At 47.1% G+C, this 23,696-nt stretch overlaps 1 long non-coding RNA gene across 1 annotated transcript; it reads left to right on the plus strand.

Moving 5' to 3' along the window:
• The first annotated feature begins 852 nt into the window (after positions 1-852).
• On the plus strand, positions 853-23,490 carry LOC140711327 (uncharacterized). Its single transcript, XR_012092508.1, has 2 exons — positions 853-11,821; positions 11,997-23,490. It is a non-coding gene; the product is annotated as an uncharacterized lncRNA (long non-coding RNA).
• The last annotated feature ends 206 nt before the right edge of the window (positions 23,491-23,696 follow it).

The raw sequence follows: 23,696 nt of genomic DNA on the forward strand, positions 1-23,696 counted from the left end.
TTACCTGTTTGAAGTACAAATAACACCGTGTTTAAAAACCAAAAATGCTAATTTGCATAGAAGTTTCCAAATACCCAGTTGGTTTGAGCCTTGCATTGCAGTGTCACTACCTGCTCTTAAATTTCTACACGATGTATAGATAGCGAGGCAGGGGGACGGCTCGTACATCTTCAGGTTTCGATTCTACTAACTTAGGCTATATTTTCATTTATTTTGGCACACCTGTGGGTGTGGCAAGCAATGCCAGGGTATTTATTTTGAAGCTTGTCCAACAACAGTTGGGAAGATTTTCACATTTTTAGAATTTTCATAATAATAGTTATAATTTACAAAGAATTTAAAATTGTGTAGTCATTATTTTGCTTTTTTTCTGGATGTGCCCCAAAACAGGATTGCTAACTATCATTCTACATCACAGGATTCAGAACAGTACCCTTTTGGAGCAGATGCCTGTAATCGAGGAATTCCGCCTAGTCAGTTCACTTTAAACGTGTTTAAAAGGTTTTCTTTATCCTAGTTGGCACCTGTGGCTATAGTTTGTTTTCACTGCTGAGGAATATTCCATGATGGAAACCGTAATTCATCCGTTTTTCATATCGGTGGACATTTGGATTGTTTTGGGAGGGTGTGTATGTCTATTCAGCCTTCATTTTTTCAGGATTTTTTGTAGAAGATAATGTAACAGTGTAACATCCTCTGGTACAGAGCCAACACGAACCCTGATTACAGCCACACAGACTCACACACAGACTCTCAGGCCTTGTTACCAACGCACAGAACCATTTTCTTAAGTTGAAACACAGTAGCAGAACCTGAAGCCATGTGAACGGGTCCTCCCATCTTACACTTGGAATTCACTTTTTATTACTATGTCTGCCAATTAGGAAGCATATCAATTATACAGAAAACTGAGAATGTAAAATTATACGTTTATAACAGAAAAAACCTTATTTAATACCCCAGAACATATGGCTATGTTTTTCCCTCATGCCCCACCACTGTTTTCTTTGCTTGAAATGGGAAATGATACTTGAAGGTGGTTTTCTAGCGACTGTTAGGCTGGCATAGTTCTTCAGAGACAGAGGATGTAAAGCACATGGAGAATTTCTGTTTGTGGAATGTGATTTCCCGGTCACCTCATTCAGACTGCCACCGCCTTCCCTTCTGGTCGCCTGCACCGTGGGACGTCTGAGGAGGTCCCTGTTTCATCCTCTGGAAATTCTGAAAAGGAAGGAGAGGAGGGCGTGCAGGGTGTGGTGCATTTGTGTTGGTCCTTCGAGCTTTTATTTGGAGTCTCGGCTGCCTTGGTGGTTCCTGCCTTTATGTCCCTAGCTCGTGGCTTCGTCCTTGTGTCTAACTCACAAGCAGACAGATGGAAAGGGAAGTTGTATTCAGCCAACAGCTTGATGTTATTCTCAAGGCTCAAATCAACTAGGTATTTGGAGACTTCTGTGCAAATTGGCATTTTTGGTTTTTAAACATGGTGTCTTATTTGTACTTGAAATGGGTAACTGGTTCTCTGGGAAAAAAATATAGCCATAAAGCTGGTTCTTTAAAAAAAAAAAAAAAAAAAAAGGAGTGGGTGTGAGAGAGTGGCTTAGAAATTACACCAGTAATGGTTGGGCCTGGTGGCTTACGCCTGTAACTCCAGCACTTTGAGAGGAGGAGGCAGGTGGATCCCCTGAGGTTAGGAGTTCCAGACCAGCCTGGTCAACATGGTGAAACCCCGTCTGTACTGAAAATATGAAAATTAGCCGGGCATGGTGACAGGCACCTTGTAATCCCAGCTACTTGGGAGGCTGAGGCAGGAGAATCACATGTACCCGGGAGGCAGAGGTTGCAGTGAGCCGAGATCGCGCCACTGCACTGCATCCTGGGAGACAGAGCAGAAATTCCATCTCAAAATAGAGGGGGGGGAAAAAAAACACCGCAGTAATGGAAACCTGGTTGCGTCATTTGTGATGGAGATGGCGGATTATTTCCTTTTTAGTGACAGGATGAATTGGATATGTTTGCAGTATTGATCTTGACAAGGGAAATGGTGAGAACCAAATGTGCCTCCCAGCTTGGGCCTCGCCGTTGGCAGAAGACCGTGGCGGGCAACAGACTGGAGACTCGGAGAGCGAGGGGAGAATTCTCACGCCTTGTCGCTGGTGCAGTGTGTGCTTCTGGACTCCTGCTGGAGGGAGCGGCCCCTTTGCCTTGCAGGCTTTGGTGCAGTGGAGACCTTAGGACCTGCCCCTCCTGGCACACCTGTGGGTGTGGGGAGCGGTGCCAGGGCTGAGGCACAGGTGCTGAGCCCGGAATGTGGGACGGCAGAGGCTGCACACGCTGGCAGGCGTCTGCTCCAGCAGCCGGGGGTTTCTGCAAGGGGGCGGGGGTTGGTTTTCCTCCTTGAATTTGGGTGGGGAGGGTGTCCTGGGGTGCTGTGTCTGCGCTTGTGTTGCTCTGAGGTCAAGTTGTGGCCCCGAGTCCCTGTCCCTCTGCCAAAGTGAGGGTTTGCCCATTTTTAGGTGAGATTTCCCTTGGGTCCAGGTCTCTAGGAGTGGGGTGCATTCCAAGGGGGCGTGAGCACGGTGGACGCGCGTGGGCCTCTTCCTCTCCCCTCAGCGACTGGGCTGTGTGTGAAGAGCTGCCCAGCGGAATCACCCTCCTGCCTGGTGTTTCATTCACCACAAATCGTTCTCACTGTGCACTCCTGAGTCAAATGTAATCCAGGAATGGAATGTGCTGTTGCTGGATGCCACACACAGCATCAGGAGCTTAGTTGGGGATTATATGATCTTACCCCACACCTTAAAAGTAAAGACTATGGTTGTCAAACCTCTGAGGCCAAGCCAAGCCATCGCATCCCCTGTGACTTGCACGTATATACGCCCAGATGGCCTGAAGTAACTGAAGAATCACAAAAGTGCAAATGCCCTGCCTGGACTTAACTGATAACATTCTACCAGAAATAAGTGAAAATGGCCGGTCCTTGCCTTAAGCGATGATTTTTTTTGTGTGTGAAATTCCTTTTCCTGGCTCATCCTGGCTCAAAAAGCTCCCCCACTGAGCACCTTGTGACCCCCACTGCTGCCCGACAGAGAACAAGCCCCCTTTGACTGTAATATTCCTTTACCTATCCAAATCCTATAAGACGGCCCCACACTTACCTCCCTTCGCTGACTCTTTGGACTCAGCCCGCCTGCACCCAGATGAAATAAACAGACATGTTGTGCTCACAAAGCCTGTTTGGTGGTCTCTTCACACTGGCGTGCATGACAATAGTTAAGGGGATACTGAAGTCTTTGGCAGCTCCAAGAGCTTTTTCAGTTTGTGTCAGGACATTTTAGGCAGAAGGAAAAGCTTGCTAAGAGAATCTTACAGAAATGTATAGTGCAGTGCCATTAACTCGTGGAACAAATGTGTAACTTTCCATGGCGGACCTCTGGAAAGAGATGCACTTTGAGTGCACCCTGGCCTGCTCGCTACAAGAATCGGCCGTGTCACCCCGCTTTCCGTGGGTCTGCAGGTGTGCGTGGTCCATTGCCCTGCACTGTGGCCATGGGAGGGAAGATGATCTGGAATACTGGCGACAGTTATCGGTGTGTTGATATGTGCTGCTTTCTACAGGGGAGAACATTTCTGTTTAATAAACGTCTCATCACGATGATGACTGCAAGATATTTGAGTCTCATTCAATAGTGTTTCTGGATTCCTTCTGTTTTTAATCTGCTTTCTAGCACTAGGCAAGTGAAGACATGGAAAGTAAATAACCCATCGAACTTGTAGAGACATGGTGTTGTGTAGGAGCAGACTGTAGCCTCTGGCTGTTTAAAGATTGTAGTAAACCTCTTACCTGGCATGGTCAGGGTGTAAATTATCTTGTTTAATTGAAATGTGTACGAGTCAAAGCTGGCGCCTGTATTGTTGATGAAATACCAGATTTTAAGGGAACATGTCAATGTGCCATAAGATACCAACAAAGTTCCTCACTGAGGTTTGCCGCGGGTTCGGAAGAGCTGGGCCTTAGGTCACCAGGGTCATCTCTGGGAGCAGATGCTCAGTGTGGGCATTAGTCCCTTAGCCTTTCCAGAGCCGAGGAACAGCTCTCTGTGATGGTTTTTGGAACCTGTATTTTGAGTCAGTTTGTCCCACTTGACTCGAAGTTGCTGCGCAATTTCAGACCTTTGCCTCCACCGTGCGCTCATTTTCTTGTCCCCTGATAACTGCCTCGGTTGCCCTGGCCTGACATTTGAGCCTCGTCGTTCAAGGACACAGGCTCCGTGGTGGGGCCAAGGCCGCGACTCCGGCTTGCACAGTTCCTTGCCTCTCGCCATGGTTTACCACATCACTCCCGGGATCTCCCGTTTAGAGGAAGAGTGTCCGTTTCCTGCAGGCCCTGTGTGGTGTGGAAACCACCCCTACCTACCTTTCTCCTGTTTCAACTGTACCATGAAGCTATTTCTGTTCTAGTCAACCATCAGAATTTAAGGAACAGTGATTTATGTAACTTATCACACGCTTCTCAGCAGTTCTTTATGAATTTCATTCTGTTGTGAAATTATTGCAGTTTTCATGGCTATGCTGGTCTCACGTTGTGGCCCTTGAAATGAATTCCCTTCCCCATTGTGTGTTAAGGTTGTGCCCGGGAGCTGTCGAGGCCTCACCTCTGCTTAGGGCAGTGGCTTTGCTCTCCTGCCAACAGGAAGAATCTTATTTAGAGCATTTCTAATGTGGTTTTTGCTTCCAGACAGAATTCCTTTTTTCACAGAGACAGCCACTAAAGTCACAAATTATGCTCAGGATGGACCCACGGGTCAGCTGACAGAGTGGAGTCCAGAACAGATCCAAAGACGCAAAAGCAGTTCAGTGGAATTTGAGTCTTTTCAACAAATGGTGCTGGAATTATGGGACAGCCGAATGCAAAAGAGTGAAAATAGGGAGAAATTCCTGTATGAAAATTAAGGTGGACCATAGCCCTGAATGTAAAATATCAAACTACAAAAGAAAGGGAAATTGTGGAGACCGAGGGTGAGAGCTCTTAGCCATACCATGATCCATAATCAAGGAAGAAAACAAGTAGGTAAGACACATCAAAATTAAACTTCTAATATAAAAGACACCCCTAGGGAATTGAAGAAACACATTTTTGATAGACGGGGACAAGATTTCTGTGAACCATGCAGCCGGCAAAGGACTCATATCCAGAATGCACAGGACTCCCATGGCTCATGACAGAGAACAAACCACCTGACTTAAAAGCGGAAGAGACATGAACAGATGCTTCGCTGAGAAGGACTGGAGGATGGCCCGAAAGCATCTGAAATGACCTTCAACATGACTGGTTGCACCGAGATGTGTAACGAAGCCGCAGTGAATTTGTTCACACCCCTGCTGGAGCGCCTAAGGTCTTCCGACAGCCCCAGGTGCTGGTGAGGACAGGCTGTCGGGACTCCTGTGCAATGCTGGGGTTCAGCACAGTGCAGACAGCTTGGCAGTTTCTTACAAAACTGAACTCACACAAACGTGGGGCCCGGTGACCCCAATCCTGGGTATTTACCCTAGAGAAACAGAATCTGATGTTTAAGAAAAACTGTGCCCAGATGTTAATAGCGCTGTCTATAGTTGCCCAAAACAGGTCACAAGGTGTCACAGCCATACGTGGAATAATATATACCCAGCAGCCCCGAGGCCTGGCTGTTGATCACAGGACACCCCGGGTGCACCTCCAAGCACGATGCCCAGGAAATCGTGATTTTGCGAGTGTTTTGCGACAACACTCGCAAAAGACAGACCCGGGGGATGGGAGAACACAGAGAGGGTGGTTGCTGGGAATGGGAGGGTATGCTTATGAGGCCCCGTGAGTGGGTTTGGGGCTGTTGGACTGTTCTGCTTGTGTGATGATGATTATGGGAATATTTGTGCCGAAATTCACAGAACTGAACACTGTCCACTTTACAGTAATTTTTAAAAGGTGGTAATATGCTTATTTTCGGTACTGTTTTTAATGGAAGATGGAGTTTGCAGATGATTTGTCAGGGCAAGCCTGTCTCAAGAGTTTGTAGATGATTCGTTAGGGGCCTGTCTCAGGGCCCTTGGGTTGGGTTGGGTTGGGTTGGGTTGGGTTGGGTTGGGTTGGAAAAGCCTTCCCTGTTGGGGGCAGTAGCATGGGGCATGGAAAGGATATTGCCAAGGAAACACGTAGAATCCTTTGAGGAAACATATGTATTTCTAACTTGCTATAAGATAGAATTGGAAATTGTAATGGTTTTGTTTTCTAGAGTCTTGGTGGAATAGGGAAGACAGTGTAATAAAAGCTAATTTTGAAATGAAGAATTTTAAAGATTTTCAATAGCAATAGCTCTAGGAAGTCAGCCTGGAAATGTTTTTAAAGATGTTCAATAGCAATAGCTCTAGGAAGAGTCACCGTGGAGTTGCTTCTTAGGCATTGGTTTCCTGGCTGTATCTTTCGACTTTCATTTTTAAGTTTTGCTGTGAGTTGAGGATGTGTGGGAATAGCCATCCCCAGGTGTTGGGTAGGAGTGGCCCTGCAGGGGGTGTGCATGTGCCCCGAGGCCTGAGGCACTGTTTCAACCTAGCTTGCAACATGGGGACTCTTGTCAGTGGCTGGAGTAAGAGTACCAGCCTGGCAGGCTGGGGAAGCCCCGGGGTGGTCTGGGCACTGTCCTCCCTGCCTGCAGGGTGGCAGCTGGAGGAGCTTGAAGGCTGCCTGCCTCGTGGCTGTCAGCACAGCAGCCCCTCCTGGCCCTGGAGCAATCTTTGGGTCCATAAGTCTCTGCGCCGGGACTTGCCTCCTGGGACCTCCGCCGCTGTCCTGAGGGCCCTGGTGCCACTTTCCCGGTGGGACCCAAGCCTCAGGCAGCTGTGACCCCAGATTCGGTTGCTTTCCCTGCCGTCTCATTGCAGCACGAGTGCTCACCTCACTCAGTGTAGAGCCTCAGGTTCCTTCAAGATCCCCAGAGATGGAATCTCCCAATTTAACAAGATAGTTGGTGGCAAGATTTGAGCGGCACTGATTTAACTCAGCTTCCAGAGTTTAAGTTCCCAAGACACAGTCCTGCTCCTTCCTCGGCCTCATCCTGTGTGGCTGGTGTGGATGCGGGGTTTCCGGAGGGTGGGGCTAAGGCAGGTTAGCAGCAGGGGGATGGCTCATTATTGATCGCTCAATGCCTTGAGGATAACTAGGATTAATGGCCTTTATAGGGCTGTAGTTTTGGAGTATATATATGTGTGTGTGTGTGTATATGTGTGTGTCTGTGTGTGTGTATATATATATACACACATGTATTTAAATGAGGTGGACACGGTTATCACTGCATTTTTCTGACATGAAACTTGGAGAGCAGAGGGTTTAGGAAACTCCTGAAGCCACACGGTCAGCGGGACCCGGGCGGTCTGGTCTTAGACCCTGCACTGTTTGCCCCTCGCCACGCTGTCAGCAGACCCGGGTGGTCTGGCCTTAGAACTCACGCTGGTCGCCCCTCCCTGCCACATTGTGGGGTTTTTCTTGCTTCTGGGCAGCATTTGATAGCTTGTGAAACAAGACCAAGACTTACTATGAGTGGATATGCCATTATCTGAGATCCAGAACGTTTCCTGGACCTGGTGTTGCCGATGTCACGTAAGGGAAGGTAAAAACATTTTCATTGTGGTCACTGGGGCTCCTGAAATGGTATTTTTCCCAGTGAAAGTTTACTCCTAAAAATCTTTTAACTCAATACTATGTGAATAGGAAGAAATGTGTTGGGCTCTAGTTAAATGTCTCAGAGCCACAGAAGTAAATGAGGGCACCTTCCGAGCACAGCCTCCCGGAGGAGGCCAAGGACGTTTGTCTGGAGGGTTTGCCGTGAAGCAGGACTTGGGCAGGGCTGGTCTGCCTGGAGAGGCCTCTGCCATGATGTAGGTTAGTTGAAGTAGTTGAGGGTTGGTGGTGTGAGGTCGGTGGTCCCCGAGGAAACCCCTAGCAAGGCCGGTTTCCGTGGGATGGAAAACTGCCGTTCAGTGGCTTTAATCCTGGCTTCACGGGTCTGACGTACAATCCTGCACTTGGATACTTGGATCTCAGCCAGGTCAGATGGCCCTGAAAGGACATTCGGACTGTGACGGCTGCACCCATTCTCAGCATCTGTAGGGTCTCCTATGTATGTGTGTGTTTCCATTTTCTTTCAGCACAATTTCTCCCAGCGAAGTCGTGAGAAATAGAAGGAAACGTGGAATGAAGATGTGATTGAGGAAAGTGTGGTGTGGTCTTCGACCTTATTTTGCCTTGGTTGGTGCTCAAGAACTCCACCTGACCTCAGAGCTGAGCGTTTCTGCCAGGAAGTCCTGCCTTTTATCCTGCCTCGAGGCCTGTTGAGACACTCCAAGAAGCTTCATTAACAAATTGCCTTTTCCTTTTACAGCAGTTGGATATATTTGCAGTAAAACAAAGGAATAACCCCCCAATATGGTGATGAAATGCGTTTAAGTATAGATAACATTCAGTCTTGAAGGGCCTGGGATTTTAATCATCTTTGGGTCATGTAACAAGTGGTGTCGGTGATTAAAATCTCCTGACAGCTTTGTTCTGCCACGTTCCTCAGTTTTGAATGATGATCTTCCTGGTTGTACCTTGGAGGGGCGTTTGTGTCAGTAGAGAGCAGAGTGGTGGTTCCCAGAGGCTGGGAAAGGACAGAGGTGAGGCCCCTGAAGGACACTGGTCTTCCTGGTTTAGGGGTTTGGGGCTCAGCCACCTTCCTGGGTCCGTGTAAATTATACCCAGGATCATTTTCACTCGCCCCACTTTAGTTGAGCATTGGAGCTTCAGGATATGTGTGCCCACGTCACCTGGGCCGTGATCCTGGAGTTGGGTGAGACTGATTCCCAGGTTTATAGAATTACCCTGGGATTATTGAAAACAGAAGCACTTGAGGCATTCATAATGCTATTTCCTGCACATAATTTATGTTCAGTTCTTCAGAAACATTTATCTGAGGAAGCATCTATAACTTTTATTTTCTGCCACTCAGTGCTAGAAAGAACTGTGCAACACTCAAGTGAGTGGCATTATTCCTCTCCCTCCACCATGCAAGCAAGATTGAAGGTACCTCTGGCTCCCCTCAATCTTCTCATCTGCAGGGTGCCTGGCGTGGCAGTGTGCTGCCTTCCGTCTTCTTTTTGGGGAGAATTAGTTGTGTTTATGTGTACTGCTCAGCTCAGCGCAGTTGTGTGGGTGAGGAGCTTGGATGCTAGGTGACCCTCCCAGGCCTGCCTCCCACCTCCCTAGGCCTTGTTCTAAACTGACAGATAAACAGTGTGTTTTGGAAGAGGACAGCAGCAGGGCAGGAGAGAGTTTGTTCAGACTTTCTCCTTGCACTGACGTTTGAGCCTTCATCCAGCTTGGGCACTTCTACAGAGCTGCGTTTGTGTGTTGCAAACCATTCCCTCCCAGTAACCGTGCTTTCAGAGGTTTGGAAATGTGACTTAACTCATCTTCAATTTAAAGCGTACTATTAAATTTTAGTGTTGAAACTGATGTATTTTATGGCCTTTATTTGATTTCTCTTGATTTTTTTTTCCCCCATATGAGACATGGCATCTTAAGGGAGACAGCCTGGTGTTGGCCGCCTTTCCTAAGGATGGAAGTGAATTCTGAAAGCCCTTTATGTAGGCAGCGAAATAATCAGGGAACCATTATTATAGCTATGCCTGTCCATGTAAAGCGAGCACGACTCATAAGCAGAAAAAAGTGCAGCCCGGGGGCAAGGTGAGCCCTAATGCTGCCTGTGCCTCACCTCCCTGCCATGAGGAACGCAAGTGCAAGTGCAGGTGGTTGAGTTAGCCTCCAAGCCCAGCCTGCGTCCCCCTCACATCCCTCTGCATCTGCAGGGGCACAGGCCGTGCTGCCACCCCTCGCTCAGTGCCAGGGCTGATGCGTCAGGAACGGGGTAGTGTCCGCCCCTTGCTCGGTGCCAGAGATGATCTGTCAGTATCCCTCGTGCTCATCTGGTCCTCATGTCTTCATCACCAACCTCCTGCTGGTAACAGGCTTGTTATTACCTTGGTATGGGTAATAACATACCCATACCAACGTATGTAATAACATACCCATACCAAGGTGTTGTGGGGCGGTGCTCAGTCCTCCGAGGGAACTGGCCCTTAGCTGATTCATATTCAACAGGATCGGGAAATGGGTTCTTGTTCCATGTCCTGGATCCCAGGAAGCCCTTGCCCTGGACCCTGTAATGACCGGGGTCTTCCTGAGAAACACTGGTGCCACTGGAACACAGCCCGACCCCCTCCAGTTTCTCCGCTTTGTAACTGCACTTGTGTTTAGCAGGTCTTCCAGGACTTAGACGCTGCTTGGTGTGAGCCAGGTTTTGTGTGGAAAGAGGACAGATCCGAGCCGGCAACCAACCAGCCGAGAACCATCTTTTACGCTTCCAGATTCTGTGTCCAAAAACTCACCCGTGGACATTGAGGGTGATGCATTTCTGCTCCAAGACATCTGTGGACTCAGCTGGAGGGATGGAAAGGATGTGGAGCCTCTTCACTCCTGGCCTGGGCTTGGACCTGCTGTGCAGCCTCTCAGTGGCACCAGGGCCCCCTTGTGTCACAGTGGCCTTGGGTTGGTGGCACTGCCCCAGGATGTCCCAGGCTTCATGATAGTAGGGCCTGCTTGTGCCATGGCAGCCTCGGGATGGTGGCACTGCTCCAGGGTGTCCCAGGCTCCAAGGCCAGTGTTCCGTCCAGCGAAGGGAAGTTGTACTGTAAGGTCTAGTCTCGGAAGGTGCCTGGGGTCCTATCCTTCAGAGCGGTCCTGCACTCACCACAAATCAAGCCAGGGGAGGCCCTGCCAGAATTTGCAGCTGTGTTTCAGTTTGTTCCACAAGGCCTCTTTTATTTTGGGCTAGTCAGGTATATAATTCTTATTCTCTGGTTTTTTTAAGACAGGCAAAAAAAAAAAAAACCTTTTTGTTGCCCAGGCAGTGGTGTGAGCAAAGCTTACTACAGCCTTAACCTCCCAGGCTCAAGCGATCCACCTGCCTCAGTCTCCTGACTAGCCAGGACCCACAGGCACATGTTCCACATGTCCTCATGCCTGACTTATTTTTGTATTTTTTGTAGAGATGGAGTTTTACAATGTTGCCCAGGTTGGACTCAAACTCCTGGACTTAAGCAGTCCAGCTGCCCAAGCCTCCCAAAGTACTGAGATCACAGGCATGAGCCACCGTGCCTGGCCAAGTGTGTTTCTAATTTCAAAATTAAGAGGACCTAGAGTCAGTTAATTATGTCTCTACTGGAACATGCTGCTTATAGTACATTAGGAAAAATCCAGAACTTGGTAAAGGAGCTGGACAGACACAGCCCTTCGAGGTTGTCTGATGAACCCCTGTGGTGTTTAACCATGTGGAAGGATGTACCGTGTCAGACTCACTGTTGTCGGCGGGCTGAAGCCCAGGTTTCATGAGGTTATGTGTCAACTTGTAGTCCTTTCTCTGGCAGAGATGCGAGTGACTTCTGCTCAGTGAGAGGCTCATCTCAGGGACTTCATGGCCTGAGGGACGGCAGCCTGTTTGAGCTGATCGAGCAATCTCGCGCTACCCTTATTTTCTGAAACGCCTATGAGTTTCACACTTTAAAGATGAGTTCTCATACGGTCTTTAAAGCGGCTTCATGCCCGCGCTCCTTGGTAATGATTGAATGCTTTTTTTGACCCCTTGTCCCCTTTCTTTGGGGTGTTCCAGTCTCAGTTCTCATGATGTGTTCTGCTTCTGCAGGAATTTCTGAAGCTGCTGAGTGTAGAAAGCACTGAGGAGGCTGTGCTGCCACCCCTGTGAGTCTTCCAGACATGATCCTCTCCCCTTGGCGAGGCAGTGTCCATGACATACCGAGGAGGCTGTGCTCCTGTCCCCCGTGAGCTTTCCAAGTGTCCTCGTCTCCCCTCCAGGGGGAAAGGAGGAACCTTTCAAACCCTTCTTAAACTTGTTTTCATGTCTTTGTTTTAACAGATTTCTTTGCATCTTCTCCCTTATCCAGAAGTGAGGGTGAACGCTGAGTTATTCACGGGAGTCAAGAAACCACACGCAGCCCAAAGTGACGTTTGTTTCCCTGAAATGATTTGTGTGTGTTCACCTTAAAATGCAATTCAGTAAAACAGGTGTGTTTTGAGGAATGACTTTAAATTACTCAGGTAAAAATGTGACAGTTAAATTTCATCATCTGTGCGGGTGTCCACAACCCCCTTCTGTGATTGCTTGTGAGTTTGTGACTTGTGGTTATTTTTGAAGAAAGAAAATCTGTTGCTGAGGACTTTAGAGGGTGTGCTGGGATTGTGTAGGGTGGACATCAGGGGCTTCAGTGTGTGGCTTCCTTGAAGAGGTTCAAATTAAGGCTGAGAGTCCCTACTCCAAAATGCTCCAAAACCTGAAACATTCCGAGCTTCCTCATGACACTCGAAGGAAATGCTCTTCGGAGCACTTTGGATTTCAGGCTGGGGATGCTCAACTGGAAAGTGAAATATTGCAAGACCCTTCTGGTCCCAGGAGCTTGGATAAGCTCATGGAGGGGGCCTGTGCCGGGTGTCCCTGGAGTGTGAGGCAGCCTGGGCTCGCTGAACTGGTTTTTGTAGGAGCCACAGAAGGGAAAGAGGGTCAAAGTGGCCACGCCTGGCTCCTCAGAAGGCTGGACCAGAAGGAGATGGGCGCAGAGGGCAGCAGTTGAGTCCCCAGCGTCCGGGGCTCCTGTCCCTGGTGGAGTTGAGAGCCTCCTCTAGTTGTGGCCTCTCCCCTGTCAGCAGCCACTGAGGCCTGAAGGGAGAAGGGGGCTGAGGAGAGGAGGAAGGATAGGCGTACTTTTGGAGAGGGCCAGCATCTGCCTGTGCTAGCCTCGTGTGTTACTCCTGCATCCAGGGTGCACGGCCGTGCCTCGTGGTGTAGCGGTTCCCGGGATGCACAGCGCTTTTGTCTGCAGTAACGGCTTTGTCTCCGACCCTTGGAGGCAAGTTACCTTTTTCCCCAGTGAAAAGAGGTAGAAAATCTTATAGAAATGCATTTGCTCTAATGTCTATTTTTGGATAAGACATGGTCGCTTAGGCTAAATCTTTGGGAGGTCAAGGCAGGAGGATCACTTGAGGCCAAGGGGTTCAAGACCAGCCTGGACAACATAGCAAGACCCCATCTGTATTACAGAAAAGTTAGCTGAGTGTGGTGGTGCGTGCCTGTGGTCCCTGCTACTCTGGAGGCTGAGGTGGGAAGATCACTTAAGGCTACAGTGAACTGCGATTGCTCCACTGTACTCCAATCTTGGCAACAGAGCCAAGACCCAGTCTCAGAAAGAAAAGTAAAAAAAAAAAAAAAAAGAAATGTCATTTTCTTTTTAAATCATCCCAAAAGAAAAATCAGTTTTTTCTAAGAATGTAAAGGGAAACTGATACGATTCTTTCCTTGGATTGTTTCTCCTTTTCAAATATTTACAGTAGTCCATCCACATCATCTCTCATCTCATTACAAAGCAGCAGGTGTCTTTGAGGTTAGTGGTGCTTCTCTGTGTCGCACCTTGGAGAACAGCCAGCATGAAACCTCTTACCACGATCGTGCACATCGTTTGTAGTCCCAATTAAAATCCTCTCCAGAGACGCCTGTGCTGCTTATTATAGCAGAACTTTGGTTGTGCTGAAATGTGCATTCAGCTCATGGTTTTAAGTTCATATCTGGGATGATGCTGTATAATTCCTGAAGTATATGGGATCAGTAATGATTGAAGATAATTCTGGCTGATGTCATTTAGAGGATATTTTTCACTTCAAGTTAAAGCTTCCTTCGCCATAGTCATTTTGGGATTCATTTAACTATGTGCTTTATTTCATAGCTCAAATTTTTCATTAGTCATTTTATAACATAGGATTTTGAAAGCAGATTTGGCAAAATGTTTCTAACAAAATGTTTGCTTATGACGTCCCAAGGAACAGCACTCAGAATTGCTGGTAACTGTGGTACATTTTAAGGCTGATGATAGAAGTCACTTGAATGGTAAGGGCTGCTTTGTGAGGCAGATGGGGTTTGAACCCCGACCCTCCTGATACACCAGTCCTGACACTGGCCTTCTCTCCTCTCCACTGGGAGATGAGAAGGGTGCTAGCATCCTCCTCACAGGCTGTCCTGAGAGCCCTGGACTAAGGGCTTGTGTTCCTCTTGCAGGTGGCGCAGATCTGGGGGCTTGACGATATACACACTGCAGGCTGCCAGTGTCGGGGTAATCCAGTGTTATTCATAAAGGGGGGATTTGCTTTGCTCCCCTGCAGACCAGGTGCGGTGCTGCTGTTGTAGCAGGTGTGTGGATCCTCTTGGGTGGTCCTCAGGTGGACAAAGAGTCACTGATTCGGATTCCCAGTGTTAGATGTGAGGGGACCATGGACTTCATGTGTTCAGAGGGGAGGAGTAAAAAGTTTTGCTTGTAATTCCAGGACTGTCTATTCCAGGAATGCCAAACCACTGGCTTTCACCTGACGCTGTCGTAGGTGACACGGTATGGAAATGAGGACTCATGTTGCCCATACCTAAGCCCAGTACCCATCTCCCTCCAGGGCCATGGCCGAGCCCTCCTCATTTCTTTGGGTTGCCAGCCTGGGGATCTGTAAGCCCAGTGACGTCTCCGGTCTCGGCCTCCCTCCCCGTGGGGACAGGAGGTGGCTTCAGGAGACTGGTGATGAATGCCTGAATGAAGCCGACTTGTGACTGCAGTTCTGTCTAAGGGCCTCCCCGGGTGTTAGATGTCAGTAAATGACACCTGTGTGTGGATCTCATGTGATGAGAGAAACAGTGGGGGAAACCAAAGCTTGTGGAGTCTGCAGGTTCTTGACTTGGGGGTGTGTGTACCTGTGTACTTGGTGAGGGGTGTGATGTCTGGAATGAGTGTGCAGGTGTGTCACGTTTGTGCGTGTGTGGTGAGTGTATTTAGCAGGTGTGGCTGCAGTGAGCATGTTCATGTGTGTTGTATGTATTTGAGGGTGTGTGTGGAGTTTGTACACGCATCATATTTGGTGAGTGTATTTGAGGGTGTGTATGGAGTGCATACATGCATTTGCGTGTATAGTATTGGGTGAAGGGGTGGCCTGTGTGGAGTAAGCATGCACACGTGTGTGCTGTGTGTGGGGTTTCTACCTGCTCCTCCCCTGAGCCTGCTCCTGGGCTCTGCTGTCCTGGCAGGTTTACAGTTTGGTGCGTCTTTGATTCCGGAAGATTCTGGAACTAAATTCTGAAGCTGTGATCATAAACTTGCAGCCCTGGAGGACGCTGGCTCATGGAGTCGGCACGAGAGTCTCTGTGCTGGCCTCTCCCTGGGCTGGGCTCTGTCCACAGAAGAGCATGTCTGATGATTGAGCTGTGCGGGTCTGTGGCTCCCCAGCCTCGAATCAGCCCTCGGTTCTGTCCCACCTCTGTTTTTCTTGCTGAGGGGCTCCGGGAAGTAGTGCCTGGGATGGCGTTTTCACCCTGGGGTTGCTTCGCCTGCTGCCCAGGTGCTGGCTGCCTGAGCCCTGCTGCCGTCCTGGGTGGACGGGGCTGTCGCGGGGGCATCCCTGAGCACCTGCGGGAAGGCAGGTTTAGGAAGTGCCAGAGGTGAGTGGCTTCCTCCCACACGTGATTTTCTGGAAAGTTCTGGGTCTCATATTTTTCCCTAAGGGAAGTTAGAAACTGAATTTCTCTTAAGGGGAACGTCTTTGCAGCATCTGTTGTTTGAATGTTCTGCAGGTGTGGAATACTCGGGGCCGTGTGTGTTTGGGAACATCCGTGTCCTGAGCGAATTCAGTAGGGAATGGAGAGAGGCCTCCTGTCAGCTTGGCCTCTGTTTCCAGCTTGTTGAGGGTTGATGGCTGCTGGTATCCCAGGGAGAGTTAAACACTAGGTTGTGTGGGATGGGAACGTTTGCTGTGACAAGGTCAGTGGGAAAGCATCTAAACAAACGTTGCTGTTCTCCGGGCTCCTCGGGGTCGAGCTTGTTTTGTGGGGTTGAGGGAAAGCTACCCTTGTTCCTGTTCCTCACCATTTGAAAAGTGTCCAGGACACGTTCTTCTGGAGAGGTGATGCACGTGAGTGGGGGTCAGGTCGTAAGCTCCGAGGTTATTTGGGACCTGTCAACTGATTTCCTGAACACACAGGTGCTTGGTAAAGGTGTTCCTGATTAGCTAAAACATGTCAACAGGACGTGATAGCTGGTGGTTGTTTAAAGACTATCACAATTTTCCTGTTACTCTTTAAATGCCTGTTGAATAAGGGAAGATTCACATATTTTTCTTTTCCTGTCTGCGTACTTGATATTTTGTTTTTTGTTTTTTGTTTTTTATGTGGGTGTGCAGTTGACAGGATTTCGAAGCGGTCTCAGCCCTGGGGAGACTTCAGGACCGCCTCAGTCAGTGCTGAAGGGAGGCAGGGATTTGGGGGCTACCTCCTCCATAGGACGGACACCAAGGGCCAGAGGTCAGCAATCTCAGTGAGGTCACAAAGATGGGCACACCCAGCACCCTGGCCCATGTGCGTCTCCTTCACCTTTGTCTCTGCTCAAAGCTGCTCTCCTGGGTCATCACGGGTGATCTTTAGGCACGTGCTTGGTTCTTACAGAAGTGGTGTCTGGCTGTGGTCAGTGTGGGCCCTCAGGACTTCCATGTTTTTGGCTCACATCAATATTGGGCAGTGTGGTGTATGTTTGTTTCGGAGTGGTAGATCGGGTGGATTTTGGCTTTGCCAACTCATTTAATACCTGTTCTCCTAGGCGCGGGGACCCTCTCGTAAGCCGCATATTCTCCTGGGTTCTGGGGCCCTATCATAAGCCGCGTATTCTCCTAGGCACTGGAACCCTCTGGTAAGCCGCATGTTCTCCTAGGTTCTGGGACTCTATCATAAGCTGTGTGTTCTCCTAGGCGCTGGGACCCTATCGTAAACTGCATGTGAAGGGATCTCGGAGGTGCTCCTTATGAGGATCCAATGCCTGACCTGAGGTGGAACAGTTGCAATTCAAAACCACCCCCCAGAAAAATGGTCTTCCATGAAACCCATCCCTGGTGCCAAAAAGGCTAGGCAACAGCTGGCCTAACAGGTGCTAAGATGTCAGTAGATTTTTGGACTTGGGCCTCAGTTGAAGAGGATTAGATTTTGAAAGGTGGGGTTTGAAGGCTTCTAAAGGGCACGTTTTCATCTCCAGTGGGGCCTGGGCAGAACTGGGTAGAACTGACCCAGAAGCTGACAACTAGTCAGGCTGGCTCACTGCCTGTGTCTTGTGTGTGCAGCCTTGCTATTTATTCAATTGTCTGGTGTTGTGGATTCCATCCACAGCTTCAGAATAGTGGAACCCATTACTTCAAGGCTGACCTTATTTAACTTTATCAAAAAGACATGAAATTCATTTAGTAAAAATCTTCCAGATACCTGTATCCTTTCTTTTCCCAGAGGCTTTTAAGTATTGCAACTTAAAAATCTTCCAAAATAACTTTAAAGGAAAACCTCTAAGTACATTTTTGATGAGCACCCTTGACAGCTTTAATATGTGAAGTAAATTCCCTTGACTTTTGTATTCCTAGAAACTCAATCATGTTTGCAGAAGACTTCGTATTTTCTCAACAGTGGCCACTGTTCAGTGACCATCATACCTGCCGTGTCTCATTTAGAAAGTTGGATGTGGATGTATTAACTTTTCAGACGCATAAACACATGGGTTGTTTAGTTTTGGTTTTGATTTTTTTGGGTTTTTCCCCCACAGCTGAATTCAAGGGAAACAAGGAGACAGAGTAAGTACCCGAAAGCGTCTAAGTGGCTGGGTGGGGGATCCTACTATGGTGTTGGATTGTGTTCTGCCAGACATCGCTCCTTGAAAAGCTGACCCTGAAAGGGCTGGCATTGCCCTCACCCTGGGACGTTCGTCTGTCTCACCAGAAAATGAAGAATCTGCCAGAGTACTGTGAGTCAGATTCAGTCAGAACTCGATTAACTAAGAGGCTTTGTCTCAAAGGCCAAAACATGAGGACACATTTTTAATTTTTAAGGAGTGCTTTATCGTGAGTCAGTTCTGATGTGTACTGCATTAGGAAACCTCTGAACTTCCACGGTCAGGGCCAGAACTCTGAGGGAAAGTGGTTGTGCCCTTCCCACTGATTTTTGTCACTAGCTTTATTCATTTCCTTAAAACCCTTTTTGTATGAGTTCTATTATAGTTTGAAAAAAAATTCACTTAGGTAGAACTGGAAGAGTTTCCGAAGTATTAATACTCATGACCCGTTCTGGGTCTCGGTATATGTGTACTGTATAAATGTACATGTGTGTATGTGGTGTATGCATACTACGTGTATTTCCACTGTGCATGTATTTACAACGTATAGGTATGTACACTACATTTGTGTCCTACACACGTGAATGCTGTAGGCATGCATGTACATGTGTATATGTGTGTATCTATGGTCACTATGGTTATATGCACACTACTTGGACACCTATCTGTTCTGCATGTGTACCTACATGCATGTATTTAATGCCATATACATACCTGTGTACGTACACCATGTGGGTATGTGCACATTATTTCTGCAGATGTATATATACATTTGTGCACACAAGCATGCATGTACACTATGCACACTGAATAAACTTCTGGATATGTACACACTAATACACATGCTGCATATGTATGTACACTGTTGCATATATGTATACGCTTTATACGTTAGTGTACTGATGTACGTTGTATACATGTGCATATGTGTACACTGCGCATGTGTATGCATGCTGTAGTGCACCTACGTACATTGGATAAGAGTGTATGCTATACGCACGTGTATACATATAGCAAATAGCATACCTATGTACATACGGATGTGCATGTGTATGCCATATGCATGTACATACAGGTTATAGTATACCTGTGTACACTGTATGCATATAGATGGGTGTACGTGCTATGCATGCACATATGTGTTAGCTTACCTATGTACATTTGCTATATGGATGTGTGTATGCTCTATGCTTTTACACACGTAGTGAACTTGTACACTGTGTTTGGATGTGTGTACACTCTATGCATGTATACCACATGGATCTAGATGTGTGTGCACTCTGTACGCATGTAGTGCACTTATGTACACCCTACGTATTTGGATGTGTGTACACTCTACGCAGGTACACGTGTTACAGTGTACCATAAATTTACACTATGTGGATGTAAATGTGTGTGTGCTCTATGGCACCAGGAATAGGGCTCCCGCAGGGATCCAAGAACACACCATCTCGCTGGCACCGGAGAGTGTAGGATGAAAACAGTTGTTTGTTGCAACCTAGTTGAAATTTGGCAGGTTACTATGTTCTTTGCAACAATTTAGGAATAGTCATTTCATGGATGTGTGTGTTCCTGAAATCACAAACAACTCTGTGAGGTGTGTTTCATCCCAAGACGAGAAAGGGAACCGAAACAACAATGACTCGGTCACTTAAGTGAGGTAGAACTAACATAGCAGCTGTCTAGCTTTCTGTATTATAACTTTGTCAGCAGCTCAATGAGAAATCGGCACTCATCAGGAAATGTGTCCACTTTCTACTGTTCTTTATTCGTGGCGTATTTCCTGCCTCGTGTTATTCCTCACGATGTAGCAAAATCCCTCCTAGAGTTGTGAATATAAACAGTTCGTGACAAATGTAGTATCTTCTTTGTTAACATTGAAAACGATATGTAAGTTCATCTTCAGATACTGTTTGGAAGGACGAGAAAGAAGATATTTAGGACAAAAGAATAGAGAGCTTTCAAGTAAACAGGGAAAATAAGGACTTTGTGTAAAATATTTCCAAATTTAGAATTTGAGAATACTAAATCTCACATCTAAGATCATAGGTAGTTTTTTTGGGGGGTTTTAAAATTAGTAATTGGTTTTCCATGCCTTTGGGAATTTCAGTCCTGATGGAGGATTGCAAGAATAATCTGATTTTTCAGAACAGAAGGACAGTCTGTCTCAAAGGTAAATTCCAGATTCTACCATAGAGAAATAGAAATTGCTGTCAACTTTCTGTAAGGTTCTTCAGTTCTTTCCTCTTCTGTGGTTAAAAAACCATCTCTGGGTTTAGTCTCAGCCAAGTTCCTCTTATTAGGTTGCCTTACATTTTGCACAGCTGTTGAGAGTTTTCATCATTCGTAGTTAACTCGTCAAAAGCAAAACTTTGTACTAGTTAGATCTGAGCACCTTGAAGGCAGGGCTTTGTTTTATATTTTTAATAAGCAGCAGGGTGATGGCAGGACTGAGGCCCTTCATCCCATCATGCGTTCCTCAGAGCTTTCAGAGTTCTCACTGCGTGCCGAGTGTGGTGTTGGCTGTGTAGCGTTTAAATAGGAATATGAGGTTCTGCGACTTGGGACGCTCTTACCACCTTCATAGAGAGCTTGGTGACAGCTTAGCATGACAGCTTGCACACCTGTTGTGTATACTTTATTACGGCCCCACAGAAAGGGTATTGATTTAAATGTGACTAATTTCTCGTGTTTATTTTTGCCTTTATTCCTAGTTACAGTCCCGATACTTTTTCTTCCTTTAAAATCTTGCTAATCGCTGGTGAATTAGTGATAAACTATATTTATGTGTTCTCTAAATCTAGCGATTTAATTGGAGGTCATTATTCTTGTACCATGTGTCAGTGCTATGTCAGGATGGTTCAGTTTTACGTTGTCAAAGGATTAACTAGAGCAGGATGCAGTCTTACTGGAACTTGCTCATTTATGAAATATAGGCACTTTATTTTTTGTTATACTCGAGGTGTGCTCAAATGTAAACATTTTGAGCCGTGTTAGAAGGATATACAAGATTGTAATGAAGAAATCAACAACTTGATCAAGTACCAGCTAATGAACTTTGTTTGAAGTTTATGGAACATGGACCTTGGCAATCAGTTTTCATCTTGACCTTTTATTTTTTTACTAGAATCTTGGTCTGTCACCCAGGCTGGAAGCGTGGAGCACAGTAGTACGATGTCTGTTCACTGCAACCTCTACTTCCCAGGTTCAGGTGATTCTTATGCCTCAGCCTCCCTAGTAGCTGGGGTTGCAGGGTGTGTGCCACTATGTCTGGATAATTTATTTTTAGTAGAGATGGGGTTTTGCCATGTTGGCCAAGCTGGTCTGCAACTCCTGACCTCAAGTGATCCACCCACCTCAGCTTCCCAAAGTGCTGGGATTACAGATCTGAGCCACCATCGCTGGCCTGATCTTCTGTTCTAATATTGGTTATTCAGTCTCAATGATAGCGCCTGGTTGTATTAATTTGTTGTAGAAAGCACAATTGCAATGAATCTGGTTGTGTATGTACGTGCTGACTTAGCGTTCATGGCAGCACTGTGAGGTGGGCATTGTTCCTGAAGGAAGGATGGATGGGCAAGTCGGGGCTTAGATACGGGACTTGTGGGCAGTCACTGTTGTCCCATGACTGAGATCAGGCCTGTCTGTCGCCTGTACCCTGAACTCTTAACACACGAACGAGCAAGTGTCAAGAGTCGGTGCTCGAGTGTGATGTGGCCTGTGGTGTGTGCCTCTCAGGCTTGCTTTGGCTCGGGGTAACAGGGCAACAGCTCCGTCCCTCGTGCGGCTGCCTGGGAGTCCCAGGAGAACCCACTGATACCGTTTATAAATGCCAGACATTGAACGTTCTCCTTGGTACCAGCACATCTGGAATCGGACAGTGCAGTTAGATTCTCGGCCAACAAACCTGTACAGGAGTGTGTGAACTCTGCCTTTGCTTCTCCCGGACAAAGGTGAATTCCTGGTCACTAGTGGATGGCAACAGGTGTGGCCTCAGGAGCAGCACGGAGACAAGCACCCGGGTGCAGGAAGAGCTTCTGCAAGAGGGGTCGGGGAACGTGACAGACGCACGTGCGAGTTTAGCTGCTATCGTAGGGGGTATGGGGTGGGTGAGACCAGATTTTCTCATTGTTGCCCCTTTCTGAAAAGGACCCTGAATTGACTTCTCTGTGGCTCCTCGCACCTCCTTGTCAGGTTGGAGGAGACTGGTCCCCTGGCTCAGGCCCTGCTTGCGGCAACACGGAAGCTGCTGTTGCTTGCCCTGCCCTCCCTGTGACGTCCTCTGTGCTGTTGTCCGGGAACAGTTCTGTTGAGCAAGCTTGGACTCTGCTCCCTTCTGCTCTTGGATTTCATGTCTGGAAGGCTTGTGTTCTTTCCTGATTTTTGATGATGCTGAGCTATGATTTTGCAAGGATCACACGTGCCCATACAGGGAGAAGCTCCTTTGCAACTTTAACATCTTGTCGCTCTCAAGCAGAGCTTGCTATGGAAGTTGACAGACTCCTGTGTTTTTGTTTTGGCAGAAACTGAATTTCAGTCCTAAGACAGCTTCAGCACACTTGATCCTAGCTCTTCTCTCTCACTGCTCCCCTCGTGTGTGGCAGAAATCATATGCCCTGAAGTTTACCAGTCCCTTCATTTGAAAATCAGTTAATGTATGCGATCCTCATGAGAATTTTACTTTTTATAAAAGCAATCGCGAAGACTGGGTTTTGTGAAACCAGTGTTTTATGTGTATATTACTTGCACTCACAATATACTTTGTCTTCTAAATATTTCATGTTTCAGATTAGCACTGGAATCATGCCCTGGAGTAGTTTTGCTTTTCTGCTTTTATTTTTGGCTAAGGTAAAGTTGAGAACATTGTGATATTAGGTGTAGTGAGCCCTTTTAGCTGCTTCTATGTCTGTTTTCCTTTAAGCCAGAACCAGCAGACGGATACCAGTTTGTGAGCACCTGGCATCTCCCAGGCCTTTTCTGGGTCTTCCCTCCACTGTCTCGTGGACAGAACAGTCACTCGTGGAAGGTGAACCTGAGAATCTGTGCGTGGAATTAAGTAAATGTCATAGCTCTCTTCTGTGATGAACTGAATCACATTAAGCCCAGTAAATTGTAACAGCAGGTTTTGCACATACAAAGCATTGAACACCAGGACAGGTAACCAGGCTGCGACACTTCTGGTCCTGCACAAGACCTCCGGTATCACAGCACATTTAACAAATTGGCTGCATTGAGTGTTTGAAAACGTTGTGTATGTACCATGTCCGTGATTTTCGAGGGCCTGGATAAACACCTCTGTGGTTATAGCAATCTTGATAGATGGGAGCTTAAGGTTAGTACTGGGGCAGACTGTGTTTTAAAGAATCAAGGTCTCTCGAGTATGTTTTGGTTTTTCCATGAAGAAGAAAGATGTTAGCTGTTCTTTCCTGGACTGTGGCTATCAGAGTGCCCCACCACGGTCACTCACACGTTTACTTCATTTCCATTTAACCGGGCTGGACTTGGGCCAGAGTACTTCGGTTGTCAAATGTTATATGAGGCTGAGGAATTGTCTTCTGCTTCATCGTTGGCATATGGAAATACTGTTTTTCAAAGCATACTCTACTTTCTTATTTGTGTTTATATAAAATAATAGAATGGTTATTTTAACTGTGCAGTTTCCTATGCTTGCTTATTTAATTGCGGAAAGATAATGGTTTTATTTTGCTAAAATCTGTGCTAGGAATTGTGCAAAATCTTTGTGAAATACCCAGTTTACTAGCTTAAGTTACAGATATTTGTATAGAAAAGAAAAAGCCTATTGCTAAAAGGAACATTGTCTTTATCGATGCAAAAAGTTTTAGGCTTATTGGCCGTGTAGTCAGTAAAATGCATCAGAATGTGGCGAAAATTGA

This window comes from Chlorocebus sabaeus, unplaced genomic scaffold (genome assembly GCF_047675955.1).
Source record: "Chlorocebus sabaeus isolate Y175 unplaced genomic scaffold, mChlSab1.0.hap1 unalloc_scaffold_643, whole genome shotgun sequence".
NCBI lineage: Eukaryota > Metazoa > Chordata > Mammalia > Primates > Cercopithecidae > Chlorocebus > Chlorocebus sabaeus.